This window comes from Pseudochaenichthys georgianus, chromosome 8 (assembly GCF_902827115.2).
Source record: "Pseudochaenichthys georgianus chromosome 8, fPseGeo1.2, whole genome shotgun sequence".
Taxonomy (NCBI): domain Eukaryota; kingdom Metazoa; phylum Chordata; class Actinopteri; order Perciformes; family Channichthyidae; genus Pseudochaenichthys; species Pseudochaenichthys georgianus.
In genome coordinates, this window is record NC_047510.2 from 22,030,948 (window position 1) to 22,051,407 (window position 20,460).

Here is a 20,460-nt window from a genome sequence, read left to right on the forward strand (position 1 = left end):
TAAATAGTTAACGTAAGTTTTATCTCAAAGAGGCAGGATGATCCACCCCCCTCTTTAATTAAACTGACGGCTGCATTTATTTATTTGCTTACAATACCATATTTAATAATGAATTAATCACTGGTTGATCAATTCATTAATTAGTAATGTCAACATTTTTAGGCAATTTAATTGTGTCCAATCCAAACATGACTCCAAACAAAAACTCTAATTCCTGAATCAACTTTTAACTAAAACATATGTTTGTGTCAATAACAAAACAAAGAGACAAATCATTAATAAATATGCCAAGTTCACATGAGGAAGTTCATGTCTCACTATCTTTTGTGACACTAAAGATATATAGAGCGGCAGAGATAAGAGGATAGATGGAATCACTGCCTTTGTTAAAGGTGTCTTTGTGTTCATGTATTGTGGGATGATTTATATCACTGGCCTCTCCGTTAAAAGACAAGGTGTGCGTGTGTGTGTGCTGGACGGCAGTTTCCCCGCTCCATGCACACTGCAGGTGGCTGAGAGAAGAAGAGAGTGTGGAAATAATGACAATGTGGCTTTAACATGCAGCACAGAAAGCAAACAGCTTCCAAAGAAAGTAAGGTAGGACGTTTCCTTGTTTGGCTTTTTCTAACAATAAGCTTAGGAGGCAAAAAGCTTTCAACTTCAATGACTTGTATTTCATGTCTGGAGAGGGGTATGTAATACAAAATAACAGTTCTATCACAAAAAAAAGATTATCCTTTGGCTAGTCTGGACCAGCCTGCCTTTCTAACAGCTGCTGTCAAAGCGCGGTTGGGTCAAGTTCAGTGCACGTGGGTGTGTGTGTGTGAGAGTATGTGTGTGTCTGTGTGAGAGTGTGTGTATGTGAACAGACAGACAGGACAGCGGCTAGTTGTCAAACATGAATGACTCTGGCTTCCCTCTCGTCCCAACACATGGAAAAGTATTTACTGTGTGTGTGCATGCATGTGTCAGAGAGGACAAATATGTAGACTCAAACATGTGTTATGTGAGCATATATTTTATTATCATACGCCCAATTAACTAGTGAGTATAAACATACCACTAATTATCAATTTGTTTTAACACATTATTCCTGTCACTTAATCATAAATCAAATTGAATGATCCTTTTACAATTTTCCTTTTGGATTTGAAACTAATTATTTGTGTCACATGTAATCCCTGTTCTCAATCACCATTTAAATCCAATCAACTGTTCCTGCCTCACGTCCTGTCTCCCCACCAAATGTCATGAAAACCTTTCGTCAGGGTTCATGTCTCCTGCCGACAGCCAGATCAACAGATAAAACAACATTAATCCAACCAGTGTGTCAAAAAATAGTGCATCTATTGTTTTGTAATTATTGGACAAAAGAAAGCATTATCTGTAAACATTATTTCAATATTAAGTTAAGTGTTATTGAGCCATTTGGGGTTTTATTCTACTATTAAGAGAAGGACCAAACCTAAAACTCCTCACCAATCACCTCCTTTTTTCGATAACACTGGAGATAAATCAGGTTGAGCCCAATGTGATTGACAGCTGCCGTGAATAAGTAACTAGGAGACCGTCTTGGTTTGAGAGAAGGAGACAGACTCAACAGACTCCAGCCTCCCCCTCCCTGTATTGTGGGGAGAAACTCTGAACAGAGCTTGTGGGCGCTTGATTAGAAAAGGAAGGAGCAACAGAGGAGAGGTAACCGCGTATGAACCTAAAGTTTTCCAAAGAATGAAGGAAGGTTCTAATTTTCATATTTTTGTAAGATGGAACTCAAAGAAAAAACAAGGGTAAAGTTTTTCAGATTTCCTTTTTTCTCAGGCCGTAGCAGAGCATGTTAGCCCAGTTCTCCCGGGCCCTATAGTCACTTCTCTGCTACGTGTAAATTATACTCTATGGCTTCTAATGTGCAGACACAATTAAATTACACAGGCACCCACAGGAATCTTTCCCCCTTTGGTCTCTGCTTCTGTGTTTCAATACATTTAGGCACATTTCTTCACTCGAGCCAAGTTATCGGACAAAGTATGTCAAAAAGTGAAACTTAAATTGGCATAGCATTGTGCAGAAACGTTTTAGATATTATGGCAAGATGTGAACTGATTGAGGAGTGCATGAAGGCCATGAGAAAATAATAATATTTGCTGCTATGCATCCAACAAAAATATATTATTTATATTCATGTGGTGGTGCATGATGTTTAAATTCTGCAGGATCCAATAGATTTATTTTCTAATTTCCACATGAGTAACGACTGTGGAATCCAGTGTCTCTAATCTCCCTGATTGCTCACTGAGTCAGTGGAAACGTTCTGAACCAGGAGGACTGGCATGCCCTCCCTCTCACCCAGACCATCCCAACCACTGTCTGGCCACATGTGGAACAAGCTCCTGGGCTGCTAACAAGCCGTATTTCACCCCAGCACCACATCAACCAGACCACGTCCATCTTTGAAAGAAGGTAATTAGTGCAAAATGTACATTGCAGCAAACTGAACTGAAAGGCAATATCCAGGCACTGACAGAACATTTATTTTCCTACAGCTTTGGTGAACTTATAGGCTGAGATGTGTTGCATCTTTAGTTGGAAAGATTTTCCAGCCAGGTTCAAACATTAAAGCGGACTCTCAGTGATGGATGTATCTGCTCCTCCTCTCTGCCCCATCTCCACCCTCCCCTCTGGAGGTTGCACGGTGGATGTTTTCCATTTTGGTCCCCTGCCAGATCTATTTTCCAGGTTTTCTACTTAGTGAGGTCGAGGACCCGGGGATGTTTGACTCCACTGCTTCTAATCACGGTCCAACCCCCATGACAGCTGCTGTCTGTTAGGACCTCCCATTGACCCCTGACCCTGCACCATCCTAAATTCATTCTATTAAAACACCATAATGAGGAGTTTACTGGACCAATTGCAGGTTTTATTTAAACCTATTAGTAGAAGCAGAGAGGTGGAGGGTAGGGTTTGCAGTGTGAGGAGGGAAGGAAGGGAGTTTTGAAGAGATTGAAGGGGGAGTGTTAGAGACTGAAGGAAACAATTAGTCCAAAACGTCTCAGGGTGTGTTTGGCCTTCGGCCACACTCGTTTTTAACGTCAAGGGTATAAAAGAGCTCAAGTGTTTCCAGATTATTTGCTGTGTTTTCTCCCTGACATATAAACTGTTTTTTGAGGCAGCGGTTTTGCTTGTGATAGTTCTGTATGTTCATGTGAACTAGAGATTATGGACAGAGAGGTTTTGGAAGCTGTTGTGGTAGCAGGTCGGGGGGGAGCATGTTACATCTTTCTCTGGTTTCCTCAAGGCTTTCCTGTACATTTTTGATCCGCAAACTGATCTTAGTTGTGTGACTCCCATGACATCGTTCGTACATTTCTCACATGCATAATAGTTTCAGCTGTTAACACAGAAGTTCTGCTTGAACGTTGCCTGCACGTTGAGCTCAAGGTTGATTGAGGAGAACAGACTTCCATTACATATTCATTGTGCAGGGGACATATTTAATTGTTTATTCTTGGTTATCTTTCTCCTGGTATGAGAGCATAAATGCTAAGATGTTCAGCAGGGATGACACTTCCCATGGTGTATCTTGTCCCAAAGTTGTCCCAAGAGAAGCGTGGGTGTATGTGGGTTCTTTTTTTGTTTTACACTTTCTGATCTACAACTCCCTCTGTCTGTTTCTCTTCCCTCTCATCTTCACGGCATATGTTCTGAATAAAACTTGCGGTGTGCTCAGTCTTCCACATTGTCTACTTTTTTGATCCTTGATTCTCATAAATCATCTCCCTAATTTGCCTGTGAATTAGATGGTGCGGGACATGTAGACATTTAGGACGGGGCGGCGAGAGAACAGAGAGCCCACCCCTTGACTTTACGGGAAATGGGAGGCAGCTTCACAAAAGAGAGACTATTTAGAGACTTGTCTGGCGTTGCCGCACAGCGCTAAGATAACTGTGGTGGGTTGTTTTTATTTGCAGATAATTAAAACAAGAATAAAAAGCCATTTGCACTGCTTATGTGTATGTACCATTTTACGAGCAGAATGTGCACGTGCATACACATGATTACACAAAAGGAATGTGTAGCAAGTGAGTGCAGTGCTTACAGAGAAGCACACTAATCTCTTGTGTACAATTCATATTTTACAGGATCATTTATAAGCCATGAAAAAGACAATTGGTGAAGTAGATCAAATTCTCCGATTAGGCTTTTAGTGTACCAGCCAAAACGTTCAATGTTTATGAGCAGCAGTCAGCTGTCTGTCTCCAGCCTGTAACATCTGATTCAGATAATGCAGTGTAAAATACATAACACACCTGCTGACAAACATATGAAGAGTCCAAGTGGGTTATTATCATCTTTATCTCGACCCTGAGTCTGTAATAAAGTTTTGATTGATTATCTGTGTTGCATTATATTATATGATGCTTTAGCTCTGGAAAAATGGGTTGATGGGGTTTATTTTACTGCACACTTAAAAACTGGTTTATGCTTGAGAATTTCCCCTACTGTATAGTAAAAATATAGCTTTACTTTTTATACATGGGGCTTACATAGTTATAGATTTATATACATCAATATGTATGCATAGGCGAACTAGGAATGTTCAAAGTTGCAGAAAAAACATTTGCTCCTTCATGACATGCTGTCTTTTGTCAAAGCGTATCCATGTAATGCCATAAACACCCATCTGGGTCTGTGATACGGACTAGAGGAACCAGCATCGCAACATTATCCAGAGATTAGCACCATGCACAGACATATTCCGCACATTGCTTCAGATCTCTGTCAAAAAGGCTCAAATGAAATCATGCTGCCTGACATGTCCTCACCATGGGAATTCTGCTTAGCCTTGCACTTTATCAACTGGGCCGGGGCAGCATTCCCTAAATCCTCTATGAAATGGTAAAAACTGCGTATTTTTTTCATCTTCATTTTCAGGAGCTATGTGATCTATCAGGTGGTAAAAAGTTGTGGTTTGTTTTTGGAATTTTCCAAGGCTAAAACATTGTAGGAAGAAGAAGAAGCCACTGGTACTGTTAGCCTACGGTACGGTCAGGAATCAGCTGGTTTTGTTCAGAGGTGGAGGATGTATGAACTCAGCCTCACTACGAGGGCTAGACCTCTGGAGTGCTAACGTTAAGCTAGCTGTTGATGGTCTGTAAACACCTCCCAAATGTAAACCAGACTTTCATCTTTTCTTTATTTGTTTACCATGTGTTCAATACAAGATATGTGTTGTGTGTGTAAAGGTTTTAAAGGAGCTGAGCCATGTAGCCAAATAATTTTGACTAATAGAGTAACATATCTACATTTAAAGTTTGTAATATTTAACAAGTAATCTAAGACATTTTTCGATGCAAGTAACATTCTAAGCCAACACTAGCATTGCCATTATAACAGCCAGAGGCTTCAACAAGTCAGTGTACCTTAACACAATCCTGTGATTACATTTATAAAGCAATTGACTATTGAGTTATCTTTCTATCCATAAGTATTCCTGCTATAGTTTCCTTGCTTTTCAACCTTCAGTAACTGGATATGTCATTCTCTACTTTGAGTTGACACTTTTAATCCATAAAATGCTGTAGGCCTATAGGTGATACCAACTGTCAAATAGACATCACTTGCCTTAGGCAGGGAAAGAAGGAAGCACTTCTTAACTGTTTCCACTGACAGTGTCCTGGTAATCACTTCACTATTTCCAACTGTTGCAGACATGCAAAGCAACAGAGTAAAAAAAGTCTCATTTTGTAGTTTTCAGGTTCTTTATAAAAATAAATGTAAAATCTCTTACAGCACTCAAGGGTAAAATCACACTTGAACATGGCTGTCATCAAAGCAGGTTAATTGTGTTGAGTTTTTTTGGTTGTGGGAAGTTTTGGCCATGTTGGTGCACAGCTACATGTCACATGGTGTGGGAGTCCAAGGTCACAAAGGTCACTTCCTGTTCCCTTTAAAGAGGTGCAGAGTGTAGCTGGGGACAAAAGAGACCACGGAAGTCCTTCTGTTACAAGAAGGATATAAAGACTCTTTTCAGTCGACCACCGAGTATGAACTTCTCATTCACAGAGGAATTTAACTTTCCTTAGTAGCTTGCTGTGTATCCATACTAACCCTGACCAGTTATTAAAGTTGTTTCTGTTGAATGGCTGACACTTTAATCGAGAATCCAGTGTTGCATTTACGGAAACAGATCAGTGTGGGTGACAGGATCACCTTTTGTGAAGTTCAGAGCGTTTAACCTCTACTGACTGGTGACTCTGTTCAGCTCCGGCAAATATCAGTGCTCAGATGAAATTACATATGTACTGCAGATCAAATCAACAAAACTTGATTCCACTCACCTTGGACTGTGTGTGGGTCTGTGTGCGTGTGAGTGTACGTGTGTGTTCTCTCTCTAGTCTCTTTAGTGTGTTTTTTTGGTTGTTTTCAATTTGACCAAATATTTCATTTCCACTGCTCTGCTTTTTTTTGGGCCAAATTCAAATTCAGCCCCCCCTCCCCTGCACCACCTACCTCTTGTGTCTGCTAACGGCAGCCCCTGGGACAGCTTTGGCTACGTTTAACATAGAATATAAATCCACTGAGCTATAGGGTCTCTCATTTAACAAGATGCTGCTTTATGGTTCTGTGCAAAACTCGGCCTACTTTTATGGATTATATGAAGAATATGTCATTGCTGGTTCATTTGATTGATTATTGCATCGTATTTTAAAGCTCTGAGCTCCCCTGTTTGGTTTTGGGGATTAATTCATCATCTTTAATTTGACATTTTGACATTGATATGACTCTCTAAAGCCAGGCTAAGCATTTGAAGATAAAACAGCAGAATACCCTTAATTGGATAAATTGGAAAATTGTTTTTGTTTTGCGCCTTTATATGTGCATATACATGTTTGTGTTGGGATGTATGGAGCATAGACTATTTCACTAGCCCACCATGAGTTATCCACATGTGCGCTGGATTAATTGGTACCAAATTTAATCAGAACCAATGACCTCGGCCCCCAACCCAAAAGCCCAATTTTGGCTTCATGGGTGTGTTTATGGCCTTAAACTCAGGTACATGTATTTATGATGGCAGTAAAGTAGGCTGCTGTAGTTAATCTCCTAATGACGTCTCCTTCCCTCTGCCACCAGTGAGTCTGGGTTTGGGCCACAGGGACCGGGTGCTGCAGACAGGATGGGGGGGAACGGGGCCTTGTTTTAGGGGTGCAGATTCTGGGGAGCAGGGCTTGAACTAAACTGTGTCTGTGGCTGAGAAGGTGGTAAGAGAAAAGGCAGAGTCTTGCTTTTTCTGTGTTGTGTGAAGTGCAAATTGACATGGATGTGGCATGGCTTATAAAGGAGGCCTGAGTTCCATTGCAAGTGAGAATGTCAGGGAAACATTTTACTAATGGGAAACAAATGGGCCACACTTCGCAGCTCTTGTCACCATTCATCATGCTTGCTGCATTAGATTTTTCTTCCCTTTTTAAGGGCGTTCATTTGCAAAACTGCTTTGCATTTACCTTCTTAAACCGATTATTTAAGTGTGTGTGTATGTGTGTGTGTGTGTGTGTGTGTGTGTGTGTGTGTGTGTGTGTGTGTGTGTGTGTGTGTGTGTGTGTGTGTGTGTGTGTGTGTGTGTGTGTGTGTGTGTGTGTGTGTGTGTGTGTGTGTGTGCGTGTGTGTATGTGTGTAGAATTTGTTTCATTCCAACAAGGAACACTCCATTAAAAATGCACTTGCTACTTTATATAACTTTTTAAAGATACAGTATGATCTGCCAGTGACAGAACAGTTACCACCCTTTTTCCTCTTTCCGTCTCCACTGTCCATCTTCCCTCCTCTTTCCTCTCTCCTCTCCTGGTTGCAGTTGTATTTGTGCGCCTTGGGAAGATTACAAAGAGGTGCTTTGTGAAGGGATGCAGCTGCTGAAATTCGACTAGATCCAGCTGAAGAGAGAAGGGAGCAGGTGGGTCAACAACGCCACCCTGGCGTTCCCAGAATATCAGGCTGCAGAGCTGTGCCTCCCTCCCCCACCCACACACACATGCACACACATCCTCATAGCACCCCAGCATGCACACACAAACAAACATTATACCATGTCAAAATACAAACACAGAAACACCCACAAGACAGCAATACAGCAATATGCACATGTCAAAGGACTGCCTCAGTGGAAATACGGCCCACTCAAACGAGTGTGCATCACTGGAATCATTCATACTGTGGGAGAATGTTGGCAGAAAGTTAGAAAGCAACACAAATAATTACAACAACACACAAACATTGCCATAAGTGCTGCCTCACTTAAACTCCTTGTGCAAAGTTGTGTATTTTTATGATTTCACTAACAGCAGTCGAAACAAGGACAGTGATCGTGCTGCAGAAAGCAGAGGAAGATCCTGTCAGCTTTGTGAAGTTTAGATGTTAACAAGTCGGGGTGCTGCCAAAATGTTGGATTTCTGCATCGCAACAGGGACATTGGTAAGATGACCCTCATCCGGCTTTGCACAGCTCAAACAGAGGTGGTAGGAGATGGAGAGAGGAAAGGAATGAAAGAAAGGAGAGGAAGTCCTGCAGGCGAGTGTTCCTGTTCTTGTTGAGGCAGATCAAATATCACACCATCCTTTCTGCAGGGGGACACCATGCTGCACCAAGGTGACATAACATGCACAGATTTGCTTTGTTATTAGATTTTCCAATCCATAAAAACGTGGATGTGCTTTAGAACTGTAGACACACTGGTGGTATTAAAAATATCTTCCGCCTTAATTAGCTTTTTTGTACACATGCATTCTGAGGGAAAGGCCCCAACCAAAATATGGATGAATTGTTTGCGTATGATTTCTCTCTGCCGTCATGTCCCAAAAACAAGCTTTTTTGATAATCATAAAAGCAATATGCTAATGAGATACAAACGAGTTGGACAGTTTGAAATGCTGTGGGCTTTGTGAACTTTTTTCCCGGCTTTATAAAATATGTGTCTTAAACTGAAGCCTCTCTGTATCCTTGATGACAGATTTGACGCACATGACTCCCTCCCCCACTCCTAAGTGTACCCGTCCCCCTTCGCGTGAGCAATAATTTAGCCACATTGATAATAAGTCCTTCTGTCCTACCCTGGAAATGCGTGAATGTCATTTCATACACACTATGCGCCGCTGGGCTGTACCCTGAAAGAGCCCTCTGTCCCTCACACTTAGTATTCTGGCCTTGAGATACTTGCAGACATCCCTATCACCAGTTGCAAGCAAGCACTGAACAACAATCGTACAGTATATTTTCTCTTTTTGTCAAACCAGCAACTACATCAATGTTTTACCAGGAATATTCACTCTTCAATTCCTATGTCCTTGTCTGTGAGTTTGTCTCTGTGTGTTTAAAGTGTTTTCATTCTCTCTGAAGCCAATCCTTTTAAAAATGCTATATTGACTCTCCCGCCCCTCGATGAAATGACATAATGCTAATATTCTCTTTGCTACTTTTCCATCGAGCTGATTCTTCCCTGTCTCTTAGAGTAAAAAAAGTAAGTACTTCCACTGGCAATATATCATGTAGTTGTCATTTCTTTCATCATTTCTGATTGACTTCCATTCCTTTCATGGGCCGGTGGTCTTCCGTCAATCATGTGGCATTAGCCATGTTGAGAGATGCTGCAGTCTGATCAATATCAGTTTCTCTCAGATAGTTGAGCAACCATGACTCCCTCACGCACTCCTCATGCATTCTTCCAGGTTATTGTTCCATTGCTTATCAGTCATCAGGTTCATCTGATATCGCAGAAACACATTGTTTGCTCCTCACTTGCTCACATTACAGTTTGTGTGGAAGTGTGAGAGAGATCATCATTAGAAGGTGGATCTCGGAAAACGCAGGCTTCCAGCCATCTGGAGCTCCATCTCTCCACATGTTTTAGAGTGTGGGAAGCTGCAGTGTCATTGGTCTAAAATCACTAAATATTTCATCAACTCTGTGCTCACTCGTGGGTGTGTGGAAGTTATTGTTTGTGCCGTTTTTTTGGCCAATTACACACTCCCATCACATTCATTTACATCACTTCATTTGTCATTTCACATTTGTTAAGCCCTGCATTCTGTGTCAAACTCCAGGTCAGAAGTTTGGCGATATAAATCAAAATGCTGGTGATAGGCGCTGATTACATGTTTTCTTCTACATGTGTCATCTAAACCAACTCTGCAGAGGACGCGCTACACCTCTCCTGCTTATCTTTCACTGTGAGAGTAATGGTCTCCACATTGCCTTGTGAAGCGTCAGGTCTGATCGCCGCCATTCTCACATCTGCTTCATGAAACAGCGTCTCCAAAGAGCTCCCAGCGGAGAGAGGGGCATGTGTGCTCACATTTGAGGCGCGAGTTTGAGACGGGGGCTTGCCGGCGTGATTTATTTTCAAAGGGTAGTGCTGAGGATGTGTTGAGAGGTTGAGGAGTTGAGAGAGCTCTCTGCGCTCTGGTTTGGGTTTCACCTCCCCGGGACACGGCTGGGGGGGGGACAGAAGTTAGGAGCCCAGGGAGGGGGTCTGCAAGGATTGTGTGTTATTATGTGCTTAGTCAACAATACAATTATTTTCTATCTATGCGTGTGTGTGCGAGGGAGAGAGATGTCCAACCTTGCACCTAATGAGATGTTACTGTCATACACTCATACTTACAGGAATTGTTAACATAACTCTTGTTAATTTTTTTACCTTGTATATTTAAATGTCGTGTGAGGATGAAACATGCAAACAGCCAAACTGAACTCCAACAGAACAGGGAAGTAAGCAAGACATGCCAGTACCAGCTAACTGTCATACCTGTCACCTTTTTAATTTCCCTATTTGTCAGCAGCCACAGCAACATATGTAAAGATAGGCATCTCTCCAAGTGGGCCACTTTGCATTTAAAAAAAGGCCCTGGCCATATGAAAAATGTATAGAGCTGAGCCCGAACTTATTTGGTTATTCAAAACCACCACTCTCTTTTCGGGCCTGCGCCTCCATACACATACAGCACAGCATGCCACAGCTAACTGGAAAGTTTTGAATGCAAAACAAAATGCAAAAGTGAACATTTGCATCTGCAGGACAGTTTTCAAATGAGGTCAGCAGAGGCATCAAAACTCACTTGGACACTCTTTAACGTGGAGCGTTTTGGCCATGTAAAGTGCTTCATTTCTAACTTACTCACAGAAGCATGTCCTCACTGAGGCTCAGTCTAAGTGAAAGAAGAACATGTATCTAAAGAACTCAAGCAAATATATTCTCTTTAGATACATCCAGATGAAAATCCTGCTTTTGAAATGTAAGCCATGAAAGTAGGCAGAACAACATGTGAAATAATGACTGAGAAAATATGTGTTTTATTTAGTGTTGTTCATGAAGAACATTAACATTGTGTAACAAGACATTAGACTTGGATGATATTGTGCACATTTTTAAATATTTTTTTTTAATTTAGCCTTTATTTATACAGGTGTAGATCTCATTGAGACACATTCTCATTTTCAAGAGAGACCTGTCAGTGGTAACACTATCACACATAGTTACAGACAGACAAGACACTAAACACATGGCAACACTAAAATAATCGTAAAAAAGTAGTCATTAAAATCCATATACAGTAGTGAGATATAGCAGGTGCAAACACCCACAGATGATTTCTCCAGCTTTTTTAAAATGAGTTTAAAATCTGTGATGGGTATCAAAGTGGTCAGCTTAAAGAGCCTGTGACACCATCCCAACAACTGTTGTGCAATGAAATATTGGGCTACTAGTAATCTCGAACCGTCAGTTTAAAAAAGAAAAAGCGATACCGTTCCGTTAAATATCAATAATTTCGAACATCGCGGGGAAATTCCTTCGACTCATTTTGAAGTTTTGGGGGAAGCCGGAAGTGACGTCAATGCGGGAACGCTTCGAGAGCCAAACACGGACAAAGTGTGTTGTCATGCGTAGAAATGGTGAATTACTGAGATTAGGCACGTTAATAACGTTTTAATGACGTTGACTACAGTATATTCATATTTGTCAGTGCTTTCATGTCAATTCGGTGAACATAAACATAAATGATCGTGGTGAAGATGATGATTACATTAGGATTAAAAATCGGGAGTGAGAGCTGCTGAATTTCCTCCCGTCGGATGTGATATAAAAACAAATCGATTATTTTTGTAGTTGTAAACTCAAGTGGATGAAACTACATTTATTAGTGCTTTCATGTCAATTCGGCGAACATATGATACATTAAATGATCGTGAGGATGATGACTAAAAATCGTTTGTTTGAGCCGGTCTGCATTTCCTGATGAGAAAACAAACCGATGCTTTTTGTAGTTGTAGTACACCAACAACATGGATTAAACGTGTGGTTTTTTACCACAATGTTGGGGAAATTAATGGATAAAATGCACGGATTATTATTATTATTCCCACTCCGATCGGGACACTAGGTCCACCGTTTCCCCGCAGCGAGGCTCCCCCCATTGACAGTTTTCGTGGGCTGGGTGCAGTGGCGGACTGGCCATCGGGACGAATCCCGATGGGCCGGTACCGAAGTGGGCCGGTCGGATAAGTAACTAGCACATCCCCCATAGGCGGCGCGTGAGGCTCAGGTTTGAGAAGGCTAAATAACTTATTTTACCTGATGCTGCCCGCCTCCGGCGTCTATAGAAAAGAGATCAACTCAGTGTGCGGAGTTTAAATCTCTCAAGTCATATTACAGGATAAAGGAAATACAGTTTAAACTGCCGTATGCAGAGAAGACGCCGACGTGTCGCACTTATCATTCATATTACATCATCAATCAGATCATCGATCATATAATATCATAATATATCATATATTTCCTTATCTGAGTCAGCTTCTCCAGCCTCATCTGGCCGTGCAACACTCACAGTGTCACAGACTGTATGCAGAAGTATTATTTTAAGCAACACATTATGTTGACGAAACACTCGAGACAAATGTAATTAAAGTCAGATCCACTCGTGTCTTAGACGTGAACGCGCTCTCAGCTGGAGAGAGAAACCCTGGCTTGATTTACCGAGTTGATAACCAGCGTCGTAGGACCGCTTAGCGAGATCTCGTTTGTTAGTTTGTTGTTGTTAGTTAGTTTGTTACTCAAACATATCCAGGGTCTGTTGAACTGGCTTCGTAGTGCAGAGCACAGGTGGCTAGCAGCGCTAATGTCAAAGACACAGACATTATACATTATATTTGTATTTTACCAGGATGCAGTGACACAAATATTTACATATTTACATTTACTATCTACAGCACCCGCCGCCCCTGACATCCCCCACTCCCCCCGTTGACAATTTACTAGCGGTACCGAAGTGGGCCGGTCGAGAGTCCCGGGATGATTTTTAGTCCCAGTCCCACTGGCTACATGACCATATGATCGCCCATATTGACGCACCTCATTCCTAAACTTCTAACAGATACAACATAAACCGATCCTTCAGCCTCATATGAGCTCTCAGACACGTTCAACATTAACCTGTCATCGCTGTCTGAGCTTGCTGCTGTGTGCGCCATCGTGCGTTTACATCTGACTGTATATATATAAAGGTTTACATGCAGATGCTGGGATCCTGGACGGTGCAGCTGGAGCGCTGTGCCCGCAATGACGTCACCCATCATTTGGCGGGACTTGAAGAATCCGTGAGAAGATCCAGAAAATTGTCAACATTGAAGGCAGATTAATGGTTATCAAAGTACAAATATCCAAAATCAGTTCAGTAACGGTTTTCAAGGGGACAATATGTACTCAAATTGATGGGTTTGGATGATGGGGGAAAACCGTGTCACAGGCTCTTTAAGTTCCTGCTGAAGTGTGTTCCAGGTCGAAGGGGCAGAGTATGATATGGCTTTTTTCCCAAGCACCGTGCGTACTGAGGGGACGGACAGAGTGATGTAATTTTGAGATCGTAGTCTATAGCTACATTTGAATTTTAATTCTGCGATATAGAAGCCTGTCTTGTCTTGTATAACTGAATCATAAATAATGCTGTCTATTTGAAAGGTGTAACGCATCCTCACTAAGCGAGTGGGCTTTTGGTTTATTTGTTTTGCCTGCAGCACTATAATCTCTTCTGGTTACAATCACTATTATTGTTTGTCCTTACATTTCCTAACTGTAAAACGTACACCCACCACCCTAGTAAGCAGTGTCACACTTTACCGTACATCTAGAATGAATAGGAAAGCGGACAGACGGCGTGTCTGGATTTTTTCCTTCTTTTTTTTACGATTCTTCTCTGCGTTTGCGGCATTGTGTTGCCTGCCAAACGCCGAGGCTGCCACAGCGCTGCTGCCGGTGTTTTTTCGATCAGACTGGTGTGGACCTGGGAAGCAGAGCTCTGCCACAGTGGAATTCAGTTGCCAAGAAAATAATTTTCCTTAAGTGCCAACTGTAAAAACCAAAGTTGATTCCATGAACTGAAAGTAATTACAGGCCATTTCAATTAAAGAAAAAGGCGAAGCAGCAAGCTTTTTTGAGTTTTCGCAGAACTCGAGAAACATAAAGTGTTCTAACTAAAATCTGTTTCATTAAATGTTTCAACTTTGAAAATAATGTATGTTGTCTTAATGTGATTTATCCAGAGGAAATGCTAGTGGCTGTTACCCATAGATCATAAATTGTGGAAGATATCTTTGAATTTTATATCGGTAATAATACAGAAAAGCATCATCTGGAATAAAATAGACAGTAATACTCTCCAACATCTAAGTATTGCCTGAATATAATTCCACCTGAAGAGCTAGCGTCATGTAATTGACTGTCTATTTTCCTGTTTGAATGAACTTCTAGCTGCTGGTGTTTCTACACAGATGAACATGGATGAGGGATGCCCCAAGCGTATCCTGTATTATTTACGGCGGAGCAGGGCTAGGGGGGGGGGGGGGGGGGTCTTCACCCGGGTTGTGAGAGTGTGACGGTGCACCTGTCAGAGAGGAAGGCCTGGCTAATCACTGTAAGCTGGCCGCAGAGTGAACATGTGTGCTGGGGAGACCCTCAGGCTAGGAGGGGGAGGAGGGCACGCCTGACCCAAATTGTTTCAATAAAAAAAGAAGGATGTGGATGGAGTATTCCTCGGAGCATTCCCCCACCTTCCCTCACCGCTCCTTGGTTCTTCCCCATTCCCTCACACTCCTCTTCATCTTCGGACATCAGAAAATCTTTCTCTGTTTTCGTTGTTAAATCATCCGGCTTTTGACTGATGGATTTCTACTTGCTCGTATATGCTGACTCATCTCTTCTGTGAAACCCGCCTTATTGGGAATATCTGGCCTGCCATTGGCTCCCCCAGGTCTAATAATGTCTCTCTCTCTTTCTCCCTCTCTGTTGAGTCATTCTCTGGGAAAAACCAAATCAGCACTCCACAGAGATTCTAGAGAACACACTCTCAGGTTCTGTTGACAAAGGGTGAGGTTCTTCTTCTCCTCACCTCTGGAGGCAGGACCACACAGTGTGTGAAAATCTGGCCCCGAAGACACACCTCGGTTTTCCTTTCGCAATGAAACATACATAAATGTTTTCCCACAACAAATGACTTCACACCCCAGTTGACAGATGCACAATCCTCCTCTTTTTTATGAAGCAATAACTCAGGATTAGTTGTGTTTAGTCGCTTAAAGTGGGTGATATTTTATACTGGCTGGTGCAGTCTAAATACCTGAAAGCAAACAGAGGATTTGTCTGGATCTCAGTTGAATTAGTATGTTGTTTGCTCAGTCTGCCAAGAAGAAGGAATGTATTTAGCTATTGTTAAATGCAGATGGCCAAATTGTGAGTTAAAATGCTGGTTTAATTTAATTTCTTTGTTAATTAGCGTCCTGAAAGACTCCAAATATGTATTACATTGACCTGTACGGTTCTAATTAGATTGAATAAACTCTGCCTTTGTGTGTGTCTGCTATGACTAATTGCATTTGGAAAGCTCTTTTAAACATTTCAAGTTTGTTGGTCATCATTTAAAAACAACCACTGTGGCATTCCTCGAGTCAAATCCTTGTTTTTTTCACTAACATTTTCCACTGTTAATTCTGCTTCTGCTTCTACGTTCTACATGGCAAACAAGTAAACTTGAACTAATTGAATAAAGATACATAATAAAAATAGGATGTCAAATAATAATGAATGAATTGTCACTTTTTTAACAAGCCAACTTCATGACAAGGCTGCAGAAAACATCCTTGTTGTTTTTAACCTTTAAAATAAGATTGCATCTAAATGAGTTCCCCTTGACACAAGTCTTTGCTTCACTTTCACTTCAAACATGCAGGCTACACAAGAAGTTAAATGGAGCTGGTAAAATGATAAATGGTGATAATGAACATTAGATATGTCAACAAATAATAATTGAAATGATGTATTTAACTTACACCCTTTAGTTCCTGTGTTATTATTCAAGATGGATGTTTGAGAGAAGCAGTGTTTTATTATTTGCCAGCCAAATGGGCTTACAAGTTAACACCTTCCTCAAAATCTAAAAAATGGGAGCTTTTGTGGATACTACTCCTTTAAAAAAAGCCATCAAGTGAAGTTCTGGCTCCCAAGTGTATAGTCAGTAACCAATCTTTTCAACAGATCCCTCCTAAACATTGGAGTCTGGATGGGACATTAAACATGCAGAGAAGTGCCTGCTGTCCACAGCTTGTCAATGTGCTTCCACTTATCCCCACCACCTCCTCCTCTCTCTCTTGTCTTTCTCTCCTCTGCCTCTATCTCTTCTCACCCTGTCTCTCCCCCCGGGGAAGAGTTTGAAGTACCATTTATTTGGCTTTGCTTCCTAAACGGGCTGGTTTTGTTGTGTCTAGTGTCTGGGCTTCAGCAGGGCCTCATGGATGCTGAGCTGAAACCTAATCGGCGACCGCCACACCGCAAGAAGTGTTTTTTGGGATCCTCTTAGTGGCTGCTGGCCGCTTTATTCTGGACTTCACAGGCTCCCTACTGAGGGCAATGGCTTTCCATCATAAGATAATGGTTTGTGCCTTCCACTACCCCCGCTGGTTGAACTGTTTTTTGGTATAGCTTACTCTAATGTTATACTCAAAACAAATTCCCTGTAGGCTTTAAAGGCCTCGTTTTTTACTGTGAATGATTGGGTCCTACATACTGTCAAGACACAGCTTTTTCTTACAACATTAAAACAGGTTTTTATTGTGATTTCACCTGAGAAAAAGGTGTATTTCTGTCTAAATTCATACCATCATTATTATTAAAAGTGTGCAGGGCCCAGTTGGAAAAGTTGATGTCACATATTTTAGATTATTATTGAGATTCAATAAGCACTTTAATTATTGTTGATGCTGCGTGTTGAGCCACACATATATTTAGTTTAAAATCATTTTTAGCTTAAGCACATTTCATCATCGATATTTATTCAAAGGCTACTAACTTGATCATTTAAATTAGAGTGTTATCCACCTGTAGTTAAACAATTGTGTTGTGCTCAGATTACTCACAGAAATTCAAAGTTCAATGGAAGCCATTACCTGGTTTAACTATAGTCTATACTCTTGTTATTTGCCAAGTGCCACCAAATTCATAATTTCAAAATACATCTACATGTACAGCGTAAGGCAGATATGGTTCAATGAAGGCTGTATTATTTCTGGCCTAGATGAATGAGGAGATATTTCTGTTGACGTTTAGTTACTTTTTCACTCTGTCATTTAAACTGACACATTCTGTCACCTTTAAAAATCCAGTCACATACAATGATTTGCATTGTCAATTACATTTCGGTGCAACATGTTATTTAAATATCACAAATACTTGTTTGTCCTACTCTGCAAAGTCTTCGTACAGTAGGAGGGAAGTTGAACTGGGCTTGTTGATGAATGGGTCAAACAAACATTAGACTTCCAGGAGACAAATGTGAAACCAAGAGTCAACATTCATTTAATTCAGAACAATTTTGCAATCTTAATGATGTAACAAACTTTCTTCTTTGCCAAACCACAATGTTTTACTAAACCTAACCAAGTAGTTGTGTTACCTAAATGTAAGCGAGCCACCTTTTTGCATTTTTACAATGTTTCAAATTAAAACATTAACCACATGTTTAAAATGTTTACTGTAATCCTGGAGAAAATAATGTTTTAAAAAAAAAACATAATGCAGTTCAGTTGTTTGGGAATGGATCATTGTGAGACACGGTTGGCTGGCCATATGACAAACTCTTTTTGAGCCTTTTAGGATAAACAACGACTGAAAATGACAAACCAGTTGCTGCTACTGTAGCTTTCTGTGTCTATTAGGCCTCGTAACACACACACACACACACACACACACACACACACACACACACACACACACACACACACACACACACACACACACACACACACACACACACACACACACACACACACACACACACACACACACACACACACACACACACACACACACACACACACACACACACACCAAGTACTGTGGGTCCTCTGGCCTGGCTGGGCTGTGGGTAGCTTGTAACCCAAGTGTTTTATTAGCAACTGGTCCAACACAGCTAATTGCTTCCTGAGGGAGCCGTCCCTTCACTCCGTGACTGATTAACGGTCCACATTATGTGTCTCGACAACCTTGACAGTCTTTTTTTTGGGTCACAAAATATTTTATTACTCTGCACTGCTACAAATCTCCAGTGCAAATCTCCTCTCAAACCATTTTTTTCAATGAGCAGTTAAACAGTTTTAACCTTTTTTTCTGTAATTAATATTTATTAATATCATTTAATGATTTTTTCTTAATGTTGTGTTTTTAATGGTCGCCTACTGATGGGTTGTTACATTATTGTGTCAGTCATATGTTTTTGCTTTGCAGCATCTGTTACATCTTTTCAGATCATTTATTTAAAAAAGTTCCACAGTAGAGATGATGACTCTTGTACATTGTGTCATTGTCATCAACACTATTTTTTTTTTTTGTACACAAAACAACATTTTCAATTATAGATGAATAAATAAAATGTCCCATGTGGAAAGGACATTTTCCTTACATCTTGTAATCTTCATTGAAACTTAGAAAATGTCATCTGATCTTCTTTTTCTTTGTCTTTATTGCTTTGTTTCACATTCCCCATGCATGTTAGTGAACCCCACTGAGAGTTTTTCTTGTTTCGCAAACAAATCTATGTCATTCAGATTCAATATAAGTTGTTTTCTGGTTTAATCAGATGTGTGGCTTATTTCTCTCACATGGCCTTCTATCTTGCTTTTCTGAATTTAATTATTTTAGCTTTAAAACCTGTTCAAATCTATTAGTTTCAAAACATGTTGTGTCTTATTCTCCTTATGTGTATTCATACTCTGAAGGACTCTTGTTTCATACTTGCAACACACATGATGTAAGCATATAATATAACGGACTAAAACCAGGCATCATCTGGTTTTCGACCTACGAACTCCTAAAAGGAAAGAAAATCTAATATATTATCAGTGGACATCTGAGTGGGTGGACATCAGCTCTGTGGCTGAATCTCCCTTCATGTATTTACTTTCCATTTTTTTGAAGATAAATATGTGAAACAGCTTTTAAAACTCTTAAAAATCCTGAATTGTTTTGATCAAGAAAAGTATTTTTTTGGTTCCGGATTCTTTCATTTTGCAGGCTTTGTCTCAAGCATTATGTACTTTGATGATGCCATTGGGAGCGATGAGCAGATGCGTTTCAAAAGACTGCTTTCCCCAAACAGGATATAGATGGTGTGTAGGCCTGGTGCTCTCTGGAGCAGGGATCAAATGGTGTTCTTTCCCCCCCCCCACTGCTCCCCACCTCTCTGCAGGGTGGGGTCCGGACGCACGGCCTAAAGAAGAGGAGGTCATCCTCAAGAGTGTTCCGTGATCTCATTGTCACACAGGCTGCATCCTCCTCGCTTCCTGTGAATCATCTCGATATTAAAGGTTCCCTATTATACTCTTTTTCATCAATATATTATAGGTCTCAGATATATAAAAAACATGTCTCCGAAGTGTTTGGCACCTAATACCAAACAGATCATGCATTGTAGCATCCCATAATCCCCTCTGTTTCAGCCCTGTTTCAAAAGTGCTGATTCTCTGTCTTTTACCCGTGGTGGATTTAATTTCGGCCCGCAGAATAATTTCTAATTACTATTAGATCTGGCCTGCCGGTATATTGTACGCACACCTTCACTCAATCCTGAGGGTCTCCTCAGCTCAGAGCCTGACCCCAAACATTGATGAACTGCCATGTATCTGAGATGCCATGTATCTGGCTTGAACTAGCATCACAGAGCAGCAAACAGAGTTTCAATGGATGTTTCCTTTTGCACTTTTTCTCTCACGACAACAGGGCATGTTTGGTTTTTTCTTTGAGGGAAATCGTTTTTTTGAAGCTGTTGTTGGCCTGTGGAAAAATGTAATCATAAGAAATGTCTCCAGAAAAACTGCAGATATAGCCATAAGAAATGAATGCAACTGATTATTTAATGTTTAATATTGTTTTTT